This window comes from Ixodes scapularis, unplaced genomic scaffold (assembly GCF_016920785.2).
Source record: "Ixodes scapularis isolate PalLabHiFi unplaced genomic scaffold, ASM1692078v2 ptg001913l_1__unscaffolded, whole genome shotgun sequence".
Lineage (NCBI taxonomy): Eukaryota > Metazoa > Arthropoda > Arachnida > Ixodida > Ixodidae > Ixodes > Ixodes scapularis.
In genome coordinates, this window is record NW_024610207.1 from 46124 (window position 1) to 61436 (window position 15313).

Here is a 15313-nt window from a genome sequence, read left to right on the forward strand (position 1 = left end):
AAAACAAGGTGAGTACATGTAGCACTGGCGGACAGTTGCCTTGATGTAAAAAAAGGGCCAAACACAACCAAGAGCACGTAAAACCCATATTCTGTTCGGTCATATTGTTTGAAAATCTGGCGGTATATTTATATCTTATTACTGTAATATTGATAAAACAGTTGCATGCAAGTAGTAGTGAGAGTAAAATCCAGATCAAACTTTTGGTAGTCTTAAAGGCCAGTTCACACTCTTGCGACCCCAAGAGAGACCAGACCGGTTTTTAAGCCTCTTGCGATCTCTTGGGACCAGCTCCGCTGCAGCGCATCCGATCCTAAGAGATCGCAAGAGGCTCAAAAACCGGTCTAGTCTTATTCGGCCACAAGACTGTGAATGGCGCTTAAGGCCCGTTCACTCTTGCAACCGAGTACGACTGAGAAAGACGAGACTTGTTAAAGCCTCTTAAAATTTCTTGGGATGAGAGAACATGCTGGCGCCATCTATGCAGCAACCCTGGAACTGCATTTAACAAGAGCGAAGGTTTTGCAGTATTTTCGAGGTCAAATGTGCGTAATACCTGCGGTGCCGTCCACAGCTGCGGTGGCGCTGTGGACGGCACTGCGCGTGCGCAGGCGCTTCAAGTCACGCGAATTCAGTTTCTGCGCACGCGCAGTGCCCACACCTGGTGTGGGCAAATGCGGGCTTGTTTGTAAACAGCATGTCTGTCTATCAGAAAGGCTTGTTTATAACGTTGACAAAACTTTTCGAGCCAAGAAAGAAAGGATAATGCGCGACAAATAGAAAATATGCCCGACTGTCAAGTTTACACTGCTATCCAATAGATGGCGCCAGTGTGTCCTCTCGTGAGAGGTTTCAAGAAACCCAGTTTTAAGAGGTCGCAAAAGTGTGAATGCGCCTTAATATTTTTATGGTAAAACGGCGTTCAGAAGTATGCCTGTGTCCATACGCTATCCGGTTATTTTGTTTATGCTTAAATATCTTTAATGATTTCATTGTGCTCTTGATATGTTCTCCTGTTTGGACTAGCTTTTTAATTTAGTATTTAGTACAAGCCTCAATAATAATAATAATAAAAACGACTTACCTCGAAGGCGTAAGATTTGTTTCTCATGGTGGCCTGCACTACGCCGGTAATGCACCTCGGTTCGTCGTCGTAACCGATTTGCATGAGGTAGGTTGATTTTACGGCATTTTCGCCCCTCCGAACAAAGCTATATTCTTCACAAGGAAAAAAAAAAAAAAGAAAGGCACATTGCGGAGGTTTTTACGGTCATGATGATGCACTTGTTTTTGTTACTGGTTTACAGAAGCAATTCAATGAAGACGCCCGCTGCAACAGAGTTAGGCCAGCAAATCTATTGTGTTGTCTGCTATCAAAGCAAAGCGGAGTGTCATACTTCAGAAATGGCTTTCCTCGTTGCAATACGACACAGAGACGACAAGAACATCATAATTAGATATCAAGAAGTTAGATTGCTTACAAAAAATTATTGACTTACTTGTAAGCAAAAATCTAGCCTCATATGGAGCCTCCATGCATTAGCCCATAGCAACGCCCTTAGCAACGATTTGTTTGAAGAGTATTTGTTTGAACCCAGACGACATGTTGTGGCAGTTTCCCCGCAGACGCTGAAAGCCTTTCAAACGAAAAAAAAAAAAAAACCGGTCGTTTTCAGACTTACAGCTCGCTGAGGTGTCGTCCAACGTGGAGCTGTTGCACTGGAGCTTTCTGATCGCCTTGGAAATTGATTAAAAGTATTGCTACGTCTCACGCGTCAATCAGGTTGAAAACACGGTAGGCACCGGGAATAACGTGTCGGAACGCTTAAACGTCTGTCTCCCGTGAAAAAGAACTGAAAAAGAACAGTGATCATAATCAACTCGTCTGCGTCCTAATAGGCGCCCAACTCGGTCAGAAAGTCTCAGCGCACCTCCCGCAGTTGGTAGCTACGACCAACGTGATAAGCGAAGCACTTTCACGTAGCCGTATCAAGGTAACAGAGATCTTCGCTATCTTCAGTTTCAATTGAACGTTTCGAATAACCATGTTCCTTGCACACGACGCAGATGCTATCTCGAGCTCCGAGGCCACTGTACGCGCGGAATGCCCAACCATTCGGCTTCTTGAGACTGTAGTTCCATACCACGGTGTAGATGTTATTTTACAACGCCTACACACATGTAGATGTTACATGCTCACTGCATTCGCGGTACACGGATCTACTTACCCATCTCTGAGGGCTGTAGGTGCGACGACGAAGATAACAGCGGGGAAAGGCGTCATCAAAACTTAGAACGCAAGGAAAAAATCCACGGAGAACCGTTACAACATGGCGCCGGGATGTTTGTAAACATACTCTCGTTACCGTGCTCTGGTTCCCCGGTTTCGAAACAAAAATGCGTTTAGCATATTTAAAATTCTTTTCGCAACGTAGATAGCTTGATCAATTGAGTATATATATTCCCATTTTTTCTTTAAGTTAAATTGAGAGCTTAATGACTTCGCAATGAAGCACACTCTCATACTCTCGCAGATCAGCATAGGTTTGCTTCACCGAACGACACCGCTGTATTGCAGGGAAAGGTGCTCGCTGGCATTGGCACAGGTGAAAATGTCGTGTCCAAATTCCCCTTCCGACAATACAGTACATATGCACTGTTAAGGTATTGGTAGTGGGGGTGGCTTGTCTGTGGCCAGGAAGGCACACAGGGTCAGTTAAAAATGGTTATTATGGAATAAAAATACTGGAAAGCAGCCTCAGACACAAGGATGAAGTAAAGGCACTAACACAACAAAACAATGGATGACCTTCAAGTGTAGTTTGTTTTATGAAAAGGAAGCATTTTAGTCTTATTACATTAACACAAACACACATGCCAACCAGGCAGCTGGCAATCAGAGGGATAGAGCCTTACAATGTGGCAGTGCTAAACTCCAATTTATGAATAAAGAATTTTTTTTTTTTTTTTTTTTTTTTTTCACTTTGTTTTGTAAGAGAGGTTGTTTTCCATCATGATTAGTTTCGCTCTTACCAACTATCCCAATCTACCACCCTACTTCAGCTCATTATGGGGGGCTAGTTACACTTGAAAAATCTGCAATGGCAAGAGGAATGCTAGCGAGTTCATTTCATTGCCAGAAAATTGATGGCGTTGTCTCACATGGTAAGAACAATGCACGCTCATGAATGGACTGTGTGAGACCATCAAAGCGCAGGCAGTGACTCTACTTGATATTCTGGGGACTGAACACAACTGCCTCAGGCTACTCTTAGAACCATAGCGGTGGTCAAGGAACCGGTACAGCAACACAAGCCCAGTTTACCTATGATATGTAGGTCTTCCATTCCCTTTGTAACAATATACAGGACACCAGATTGTGGGTTAGTACTTGAATTTCAGCATCGAAATACACGTGAAAATATATTCCTGGTTGCACAACATTCAAGGGAATAATGTATCTCGTTACATTTTCAACTGGGCTTGTCATGTCATCGTCCCAACTACCGAAATAGTTATCTTCACCATATGCTTCATCAGCTTGCACAAGCAGCTGACACCAGTTGAGAACAAGCTAAAAGATCATGAGGAGATACTTTGTAAAATGGCAGGACGGCGGCTTCTGTGATACTACAAAGCCAGTTTCCTTTAGACAATATAACATAAGATTATCATATCAACCAAGTATGCCTCCACGGTGTAGCCCTCGAGCTCGGTTGGGGATGCCAAGCTTCTTTGCTTTGCACTGCGCGCTCGCACAAAGCTCCACCGCTTCACCCGACATGCTTGCATCAAGCTTCACACTTTACACGACAGCACTATGGCAAAGCATCTTAATTTTTGCGGGAGGTGGGGGGGGGGGGGGGGGGGGGGGCAACATTTTTCATACCTATTTTCAGACTTCGAAAATATTCAAAATTACCAAATAGTCCTATTCGATTCAAAGTATGAATCGATTACGGCATTATTCGCTTCAATATTTAAAAGTTATGAATATTTGCACAACCGTTGTCTTCAGCATTATCTACAATTTACAAGGAAGCTGCTATCATGTCTACCTTTCACGGGATCTTCCGAATGTTTTGTTCAAATCGTGATTATAAACTTTTGGACTTCGACCCAACGGAAACTATCCATCTGCACACTCCGCAAGGACAATTCACTGAGGCGGTCATTGGCCATCATTGATCGAAGTCTGTGTTATGTCAATCTGGGCCTACAGAGAGATTGTTCACCCCTGCAGTTTGTAAACATAAAAAAATAAAAATCTAGAATGGGTACATGAACACCTAGAAATGAGCCTTGAAGCTTTTGTCAGACTACAGTTTTGGAATGTTTCTTACAGAAGCCTTCCTTTTCGGAAAATAAAAGGAACTGTTCTAGTTCATCGGGGAAATCGTCCGACAGACCAGATTTATCCATTGCCTGGAATCACCACTGTTTCAACGAAAGTGTGCCGCGGTCGGCAATAAAAAGTAAACTGTAGGCAGACTTTGCTGTAAGCAGTGAAACGAGTTTTAAGTGAATGCAGAAGGTTGTCAATCATGCCAATATTGGTATCACAGTGCAAGTCCAGTGAGGCATCTTGAGGGTGAAGGTTGCCATTTGTGCCGATCGGTTTGCTTTCTTATGATTGTTGCTTTGTACGTAGTTCCCAATGTTTCCTTCGCTGCCTGTTTCATTTCATTGAATCTTTTCCTTAGACCGGATACATAATCACTCAATGATTTCGTCAGGTTTACAGCTTCATTCAATGTGAGCGTCTGATTATGTAGTGTTCTGATGGCATTGAAGCATTGCAACACTCTATCCCTGAATTAAGCTACGACTGTTGCAGTCATACCCATAGTCTTCAACCATAACCCATGTCTCTGCTAGTTCTTCTTAACCTTCAGACCCTCAAGGCGACCCTAATTTCTTGAGCGAACAGAGCTTCATAGCATCCGCTCGGGCTGACCACCACGAGTCTTGGAGTCGCATGGGCATGAATACCGTATCACTCTGTTTCAAATCAAGCCTGCAGAATATTCCGGCGAAGGGTAGACGCAGAAAAAAAATTTATGTACGCTGTACGCAACGGTTAACACAGACCACTGTGCGTGTTCTGTGTCGAGTGCTCTCGTGCCAACGCCAGCTGCCATTGATTCAGCAATGGCCAGCGGTTGTGATCAATCTGGCCGTGTTCCGAAATTTACCCAATCTCACTCTAGAGTAACAGTTTCATACCTCGGTGTTCGAAAACCTTTTTGCGTCTGGTGTTGCTCAGCTTGAAATGTCCCGTGACATGACCCGCAGGAGTAGCTGGGATCCAGTCGAGTAAGGTTTGGAACACGCCCCCTGTCAGGGGAGGATACCCTCACAGAGGGCCCTATTCATTTGAGCAGTTAAATATGGGTAATCTGGCCCTGCACCTGGGCGACAAGAGCAACATGGTGAAATGCTGGCCTGTTACATGGAGGCGCCAATTGTATTGCCGGATAATGCATTATCCGGCACCTTGACTCAACCTTTACAAACAAGTGTTCTCGAATTTTCTGGTGACAAGGAATCCTAGCAACCTTCAAAAGGTGCTATGGAACCCACCTTTCCCTTGCGCCCCTTCCACACTCCTTGATACTGCAGCATTCATGCTGCACCAGGCACGTCATGCTTTACCGCTTTGCACCATCGTGCTCGCAAAAGTTTCAGTGCTTTGCTCCGCCACGCATGCATCACGCTTCACCGCTACACACCGGTGCGTTGCGGCAGTGTATAGCAGTGACGAAATACTTTGAAAATATTTGAAGTTGCCGAATACTCCTCACCAATTCAAAGTGCGAGTAGAATACGGCGTCATTCGCTTCAATATTCTGAATTTTAGAATATTTGTACAACCCTAAAATATGTCGTAAAGTAACGCTCAGGCACCTCTACAAATCCGAAGATCATTGCAAAAAAGTGGGAGATGGGCAATTGATATGCTATCAATGTTATCTATATTTCCACTGTCCATATTTTTTTAGATGTTACAACATTTAGGGGTGGGCGCTTAGTGTACAATCGGCGGATGCTGGGTATTTCATGGTATACATAGCATTTGAGTAGAAATATGCAGTTCTTCACTTTCCCATAAAAAAATGAAATATATATATTTGGGTGCTTGCGGAATTCAAAAGACCAGCCTATGAAACCTGGTTTGGGAACCCTGGGTGTATAATGTTCACCTGTCTGTAAAAAGCTTCTCAAAGCAATTTTTAAGAAAATAAAACTGAACCATCTAGAATGGCCCAAGCTGAAAAAGGCTTCCAAATATTCCATTTGTAGCATTCATATTTAGGCACTGAACTTTTCGCTTGATGCTTTGATTGATTTTGTTTCTTTTTATGGGAAAAAGTGCACATCAACAATGGAAATCAGCGACATGGTTTGCAAGCCACCCAACCAATGGTGTGTGAGCCCCCCTATGGCTGAAAAAGACGAAGAGAACACAGACACAGCGCCCACTTACGACTGAAAATTTTACTTCTGCATGGTACAGTAAGTAAACATAAAAAGAAGCAGACAGATACCATTTCAAAATGACCAACCAACTAGCCCAACTACACAATTTGTTGCAGTTCTTCTATGGCCCTGAATTCGTTCCTTACCACGAGAAAAGTGATGATTTTTCAAGCATCTCTGCAGATCCCTTCATTTTTAAAGCTATTTGGCACATACCATAAAATCCCGAGGTATGTACTTCCCAGTCAGCAACATTCACTTGTATCCCGCCACAGCTAACTAGCCGCATTTGTGTCGAGGCCATCACTGATCCCAACACTACTATTACTTGAAGTAGTCTATCTTTCGGTGTTTAAAAAGTAAAGCAAATCAAGCCAAAAATAGGGGTGGACTACCTTTTGAGATCTTAGAGTAGAGTATTATGACATCAAAATGCAGGCACTGAGATGCTCTTCAGAAATAAACAAACTTTGAAATAACGGATTAGAAAGGTTCTTGTAGGAAAGCTCTTCATTCTAGCTCATAATGGCTGGGATCGCACATAGGGGAAAAGAGACACTAACTGCCGAATTCACAAACCTTTATTCCAATTGAGGCACCCCCCCACTTCCTCAAGGAAGGCACGAGGGACGGCACTGGCCAATCGCGAGGACGGCTAAGCAGCCTAGGCCGCCTAATTGTCGTCGCGACTGGCCCCCCCCCAGCACCGGCCCTCACACCTTCCTTGAGGAAGTGGAGGGGCGCCTCAATTGAAATGAGGTTTGTGAATTCGGCGGTAACTTAGCTAGTGCTAGGGTCTGGCAAATTGGAGACATACACCTCCCCACTGGCCACAGGCTCCACATCTTAAACACCTGTGGACTTCGAAAGGTTAGAATGGGGCACAGCACCCACCAAGGATAGAATTACCATAAAGTTTTGCGAGTGCCTTGCCGAGCGCAAATGCAAGACGCTGGATGCCGCGGACACGGCACACGTGGTACTGGTCGGTAGCCAGCTTGTCGAGGTTGACCATGTTGCCTCGGTTGAGAAGAGGTACTGAAACATCAGCGAATGAATTAATTCATAGCATAAAACAAAGTTGGGTTGTGACCACTCCTTGGAACCACACAGGACACACGTGTCTAACTTGGAAGCAGCCAATGAACATTATAGGTTTAGGTAGGGGTCAGTATTTTAGATCTAATTGTGCAGCTATATTTTTTTGTGTGTGGGTGTGTACGTGCAGGGAGTGGGGTTGTTAACTCATTGCAAATGTTTTATGGGGCTGGTTGCTTATTATTGGGGTCCACTTTCGTTTAGTCAGGGGAGGATCTAACTGTAAACACAGACATCAAGGTGCAGTACTCGGGCTCGCCTTCCGAGTTAAATTTCTGTTCTCCTTGGGGACCGGTCCTCGTGTGCCAAGTTCACTGTGATTTTAAGAAGTGATTTGAATAGTTTCTTATCAAAAATGTTTCAGAACTTCCCAATGCATAGAGGCAGTTTCAAACTCTGTCAGAGTTTAAAACTGCCTTCTATACATGTTACTTTCACAAATGGTATACTCTTTTTTTAATCTATCTTGTTGTATTCCTGACATAATTACCTATTTTTTGGATTTTCGAACTTTCAAGGAACTTACTGACCTAAACACATGCTTTTTTGACCTGTCTACAACTGTATCCATCGCTGAGTGCTTATAAAAGAACAGGTGTAATAGAATACATTTCACTGAAAAAGAAAAAAGATAAATTTTCTGGCATATATTAACTGATAAAAACCAAATATTGGATTTCGAAATAAAAACCAATAAATGTATGCCGAATTAAAAAAAAAATAATAAAAACCGAAAACGCTGATCTTGTTCAGTGTTTTCGGAGTTAACTTTTTTTGCTCGAATTCGGGGGTATTTCTTTTTCGATGTTTAATTTTTTCCAAAGATTCTGTGTTTTTGTGTAAATTGGTTGAAGTCATAACCAATTTACACAAAAAACACTGAATCTGCACAAAAAATTACCACCCCCCCCTCCCCCCCAAAAAAAAAAGTACCCTCAAATTCGAGAAAAAAAAAATTCTCAGAAAACACAGAACCCAAGTTATCGGTAGGTTGTGACTTTCCAGTTCTAACCTAAAAATACCGAGAAACATCAGCCGATGACGAAAATGCAAAATCGGTTATAACAGAAAAACACCGTTTTTGGGGACGATTTGGCGCTAGGCGATTACTATTTTGGTTGAAACCCCTAATTCTAGGCATTTGCTGAGCCTGCTTTGCTACCAAGAATTAAGCAAACTGGGGTCTCCAATCAGTGGGATCGCTGACCTTGGAGCACAAGGGCCCGAGAGGTGGGTTAGACAGTTACTACCAACAGTCACAACGTCCTTGTTGGTTCATGTCAGAGGACGGCAGATAAAAAAGCAACTTGTCCCAAACCAATTTTTTTTTTCACCGCTCATCGCTGTTTTTAGCGTCTACATCATACAACAAGTCGAAAGCAGGGTTGTGCAGTATCGCAATACAAATGTATTGCAATAGTATTTCAGAAATACATTTAGTGTCTGTAGTTCTGTATTGCAACACTTTCTTTTTCACCACTATCTGTACTTCTGTATCGAAATGCATTTGGGATGTTTCTCAGTACCGCAATACAATCAAGATGGGATGTATTTCGTTACATTTCTTGAGAAATAACCCCCACCTCTGGATAAAGAAGATGACAACTTTTTTTGTTTCGCTAGAGAAGGCCAGAGGGCGTTATGAGGGGTATGCTGTGCATTTGCTATCATGCGAACCTAGGTTTGTTCGGAACTATTTGTGTCGGATCTTAGCAACCCCCTTCTTTATTCTGCAAAACTGAAGAATGTTTTCCACCATGCTTCTGCCACCCCCCCCCCCCCTCCCCCCCAAGAAAAAAAAAAAAATCTTGACTTGTTTTTTTTTAAGGGGACGCTGGGGCATTGTTACTATGCTGACCAACGTTCATTCCAATTCCCAGAAATATTTGTCTATGCGACCTCTTCTCTATTCTGCGAAGATAAGAAATGCGCTGTGAGCGGCGCATTTCTTAGTGAAGAAATGTGGTTCCCAGCTGTGAAAGTATTGTTTCTTTGATTTAATATGAACCAACTGTTGAGCAGCTATTTTTTTTTTTTTTTTGCCAACATGACGTTGCGTTTGAATGGGCAATGGCTCACAGGTGGGCTATTTGAGAAGCTCCTGCTCCTCAAGTGTAACCGAGTTTGGCACTTGCATGTCTTTCTTTTGTATCGCTTCAGTGTAAAACAACAGACAAAGCAAGAATGATTTTCATTGCACCTCCTGACTAATTTGTTGCCTATGATATGACAGTTGGCACCTCAAGCAAATTGGAAAAATGTATTTCAGTATCTGTATTTCTGCCATCTCTAAGAGGTATTCCTGCATTTGTATTTCCAAATACATTTTGCTCCTTGTTAAAATGTATTTCCGATGCATATCACAATACATTTTTACAGATATATATAAGTATCACTATTTTAGCTATTTTGATGTATCCCAGCATTTGTATTCCCAAGTACATTAAGTACTTTGGCCCAACTCTGGTCAAAAGACACCAATGTTTGAAAAATAAATAAACAATGAAAAACATCCGCCGATTTTTCTCATAAATAAACACCGGAGGATATACGGCCTAGTTATAGGTTATTTATATTTACTAAGTAAAATTCATTTTGGGTGTGTTTGTGGTATAAAAATACAATCAAAACCCAATGTAGCTCCTTAATGTTTTCAATTAATCAATAAACTGGAAACTAAAAATAAAGCCTTTTTTTTGCTTTAGATGAGTGGAGACTGTTGTGAAGACGCCACCGAGGCTTTGTTACCTTGCAGACCAGGATCTGATCAGAACATTCTGTCTTTGTACATGAGGACTCTCAGGGCATAATTAATTGATTACGCAAAATCTTAACGGCTTATGATAAGCGCAGCTTGCCACGAGTTATCTGCCCTTTTGTGGTTTATGACGAGTGCACCTCATCACATACTGTTTTGTTCCTTTTGCAAGGTTTGCAACAAGGTCAGTGAATAAAAACAGTGTGAATTATCTTTATGATAGAATAATAAATATAAGAAACTGTTTCATATAAGGTCTGCTTAAAAAATGTAAAGCATTATAAGGTTAATCAACAGGAGATGCTATTTTTTATTTTAAAAGAATAACAAATGTTTTCCATGAAACTTCATCTAGATTCTGAACATCTAAGGCACTGCAAGCACAAGCTTTACAGGTGTGCTCTGCACTTTCGTGTCATATCGATGGAGGGGAGCAGAGTTTATGCTTTCAAATACTATCAATAGATAAGAGAACAGCGATTCCTTCCATCGTGACGTCACAAGATCATTACTGAAAAGGCAACCTCACCATATCAGAGCATGGAGACACCTCAAGATAATTTAGGAGGACCAAAAACTGATGTGGAGATGAAGTTAACATTGACAACAGTAAAAGAAGCAATGCATAAAGCATGGACAAAGATTAGAAGACAAACAAACCACAGAACACCATTTTTATCGGCAACTGTCGAGAGCGTATTTACAGGCGCTAACATAATGCTCCACGGCCCTCCGCCCAAATCGACAGGTGCTAACTGATTGGACATCATTTGAAAAGCTCATCCACAAATGCAAGTGAGTGTAGCAATTGTTCTTTTGGTCTGTGTTGCTTGCATAATATATATGTAAAAAGTAATATATATGGCTGGAGTGATCTTCCTTGGTATCATGAATACCTGGTTGTCAATAACACAGAATATGACATTTAGAATATCTCAAAGTATGCATAATGTGATACCAGTAGCAGAGCTAGCTGTAGAATTCTCTGGAAAGAGTAACACCTGCACAAGGCAAGCTTGAAGGTTCTGTCAAACTACATTAGTGATGGGTGTTACCTTGTGGAATCGAAAGGTGCAGCTTTGTTTTTGCAAAGCATCAGCAACCTGCGTCAGGACGCAGATGGCCGAAAGCAATGTTTGGTGCTTCTGTTGGGAGATGGAGCAATGTGCTGCAATTAGAAAAACCCGTGATGGCGAGTCCGACGAGGCTGAAGATAATCTTGCTGTAACACAGCTTTCTTCTAATATTGCCACACACGTCGCTGAGCGAGCGCGTACGTGGCCAAATGGTTACTGCACTTGATTGTAGCGCAGAAGATTTGGGTTTGATTCCAGGCAGCGGAATGTTCTTTTATTTATTCTTTCTACTTGGCGTTCTCGCAAATTCGAGAAATTTCTTGTCTGATCAAGCTACGAATGTTCTACGCACCGAAATGTCTAGGCCGAATGTTCCAGAGACCCACGTGACTACAAAAGGGACTCCGCATGGCGAGCGAAGTCAGTCTCTTCCTAGCGCTCAATCCTGCTGCTTCGACGTCTGCGACACTAGCCTTTCTCTATTTTGTTTTGGGCACAAGTTTTCCCCGTTAAACGTTTAGTTTTGTCAGTTATTCGCCGCCTCACCATTTGTTATTCGTGACAATATAGCCATGCACGCAGACATGAAAGCCACAACAGAAAAACGCAATTGGGGTCGAGACACCCTGCCATAGACCCGTTGCTCCACAGTGCGGTCTACTTTCCGTGATGTGCTGTGCCATCTCTCAACATGAGAACGAAACACAACCCTCGACCGATAACTGAAAATCTTGCATATATTCTTCCGATTTTTCGCACAAACAAATTAGTGCCTTTAACTTTCACATGGTAACATCCACCACTGCAACACACCTGTGACAAAATATGAAGCTCGCTGCACCCAGACTATTATTTTTTGCTTCATTTTACAGCAAACCCCGCTACTGTGGCAACCTACATTTTGGGATCTGTTTTGTTTCATCGACAGACATCTCATCGACAACTTTTAATCAAACGACATATTGACATACATTTCGTCGACACTGACATGCCATCGACAATCGTTCCGTTAACCGTACGGTGTTCTGATGTTTCGTTGTGCATGTCACTGGGGCACGCATTAACTTACCCGGCCCGCCCGTCTACGTCATTTCGCAGTGACCGTCTGTGGCGGCTCACTACAGAAATATTAACATACCTGGCCCACCCACTGATCTCCACTAGAGGGGGCTGGATGGTGCATTGAGCAAACAAGTATGAAGCCACCAGAGGTGAGCGGCTTGTCCCGGAAGTGAGCGCTTGGCAGGCTTTGTAACCCTTCCGAGTGCTGGTTCGAAAAGCGTCGAGGGCGCTGGATTTTCGCTTGTTCCCTCAAGAGAGCCTGCTTGTTGCACATTAAGAGCGCATGCAGACCCGAGAAGCATCATGGGAAGCCATTCAATGTAAACATTTTGAGATTCTAGTTGATAAAGTTGTGAATATGTCTCAAGTTCAAATGCCGCATTCTCGGAATTTAATCCAGAACGGGAGTATTAAAACCCAATCAAAGACACAAAAAAGCATGGTCCAAAATATCGACTGAATGCACTAGGAAGACCAGCGCACGCCCGACTTTCGGGACAAGAATCAAACTTCCGGTGGCTTCACTTGCGCCAGGCTCGGACAGCAGCTAAGCGCCATCCAGCCCCCTATAGTAGAGATCAGTGGGCCCACCCACTCAAGCTGCTTAGCGGCAACATTCTGCGGGGAGTCACTACAGAAAAAAAAGCTTATCTGAGCTGTCGATGTAACAAACTGTCGATGAAACGAACTGTCAATGAAACGTCGTTCAATGAACTGACTGCCCCCCCATATTTCAGTATCAGGATGTCTCCTTCAAATAAAACGTATTTAAAGATACCTTGTCACCTATTTTTTTGGTCACACATATTTGAGTTGTTTTGCAATGCTCTTTTTATAAATGAATTTTAGTATCAGTACTTTAGCTGTCACTGCTGTGTATTCCAGTATTCGTCATTTCAAATGCTTTTTAGGTTATATCTGCCCAACCTTGTCACTCAATGAACAGCATTCCAGAGGCATCATGAATGCCTGGCTACCAATAACACGGAAGATAACATCTCGTCACAAGGGGCATGTCACATGTAACTCAAAAGGACAGTGCACCAGGGGTGAAAGTTCCATGTACTTACGTCGACATTCACGATGGTAACGCCGAGGGCAACACCTTCCGTACTAGTAGGCGGTTCAGGGACAGCCTCTCATCCTCCCTGGCATGCCCGAAAGGCCCACCTCGTGGCACCAGCTTGAATACGAGCACGTGGCTCGCCAGGCCTTTCAGGGTGGACACAAGCTCCTGAAAAGTGGAAAGGACATTGACTTATGCATAGGACTAAGCAAAACTACCGTAAAATCCCGTAAGGATGCCCACCCAAAATGAAGAGATAAATTGGGAAAAACATGGGGTGGGCTATCCTTAAGAATACGACAGCAAAATTTATTAAAAAGAAACGCGATAAGCCACTGGGCTATCCGCTACAAACCACATAAAACGGGAACTGATACCGCGGATTGCGGACACGGCACATTTGCATTTATGATGCGATAAACACACAAGACTTTGCTAAGACATCCAGTGTCATGGTAAAAGGGGTTGAGGACGCAGCAGATTCGCTTTGCCGTGTTTTCACGATTTTAACGTGCAGGCTGATTCAGCTTTCAGATATTGGCCGGTTCTACTGCGCAGGTAAAATAATGAAGATTGAACACATACCTTATAGAACGGGTTTTATGAAACGAACGCCAACAAAGTTGTCACAGTGCGACGATGTTTCTTCGCTGTCCACAGAGGTGATCGCTTGCGCATGTACGTGCGAGTGCGCGTCGTCGGCTTTGGGAGGGTCGTCTTCCGAGCACCACTGCGAGCTCGTCGGGTCGCTGGGATTGCGAGGCCACGTAGTGCTGCTCAGTCCGTTATCTTTTCCCGCCAGCGGGACTTTGGTTTAAATAAGCCTCCAAGTGGATTTGCCATGACTCCTGTTGAAACAGTTCAAACCTGTGGTTCAAACAGTTCAAACAAGCCGCCCCGGCAACCTGAGAACCGTTGAAAACAGCGAGGCCAGTGTGGCGCCAGTGGGCAAGTCATTCGTGAAGCTATCATGATATAGGATGGTCGAGAAATAAACCAGTTAGCTGGGTTTGAGACGTCCCTTTTTGTGTCCGATCTTTCTACTAAAATGTTTCCAATTTCTTCGACCACAGTCTCAGGTGTTATATGACATAATTATCATCATCATCACCACTACGCAAACGGATTCCCTACGAGCGGTTTTCCCTACGCTGGCGTTGTCCCCAGATCTAGGCACGGGCAGATCTCTGGATAGGCGCTCGCCTGCTCCAGGGGCACATACGGCTACAGCCACATTGCACTCGCAAAACACATTCACACGGTGTCGATTCTTGACCGGCATCGAAGCGTGCGAAGGCATAGAGACGCAGCGCTTCGGGGTGCCAAGGAAGCTTTGAACATGCCGCGAGACCGGCGAAACTTGCTTTCGACGAGTTGTGCCTTTTTTCTGCTGCACTGCGCTTCCGTAAACATTGTCACGTGTTTTCATTCGCAAGTCTCATATCTTACATAGTTTTAAAGAACTTCTTCGGTGAATGACGACGAACGAGTAGAAGCCGTGTCTTCAGCACGCTGCCACCAGCCTCAGCAACGCTCCCAAAGCGCGCTTTCTCAACATGCAAGATTGCCGTCCGGTGGCCGCACTCGGGCTGCAGCGATCAAGCGGGGGTACGCGATCCGGCAATTGTCCTAAACATCAGTGTATAAACTAGAGAAAACACGACATGCTCTTAAATTCAGTACGCGACAGCGCTCATTATGATTATTCAATGAGCGCGCTTCAGTCTTTCATGTTAAAATCTGATTTCTCCGGTTCTTACCGCGCCCGAAAGC

At 43.6% G+C, this 15313-nt stretch overlaps 1 long non-coding RNA gene across 1 annotated transcript; it reads right to left on the minus strand.

The window, feature by feature from the left end:
- Positions 1–6480: 6480 nt before the first annotated feature.
- On the minus strand, positions 6481–14636 carry LOC115330170. The gene is made up of 3 exons (XR_005715150.3): positions 14126–14636; positions 13545–13708; positions 6481–7518 (listed from the first exon to the last, which is right to left on the minus strand). It is a non-coding gene; the product is annotated as an uncharacterized LOC115330170 (long non-coding RNA).
- Between the last annotated feature and the right edge of the window lie 677 nt (positions 14637–15313).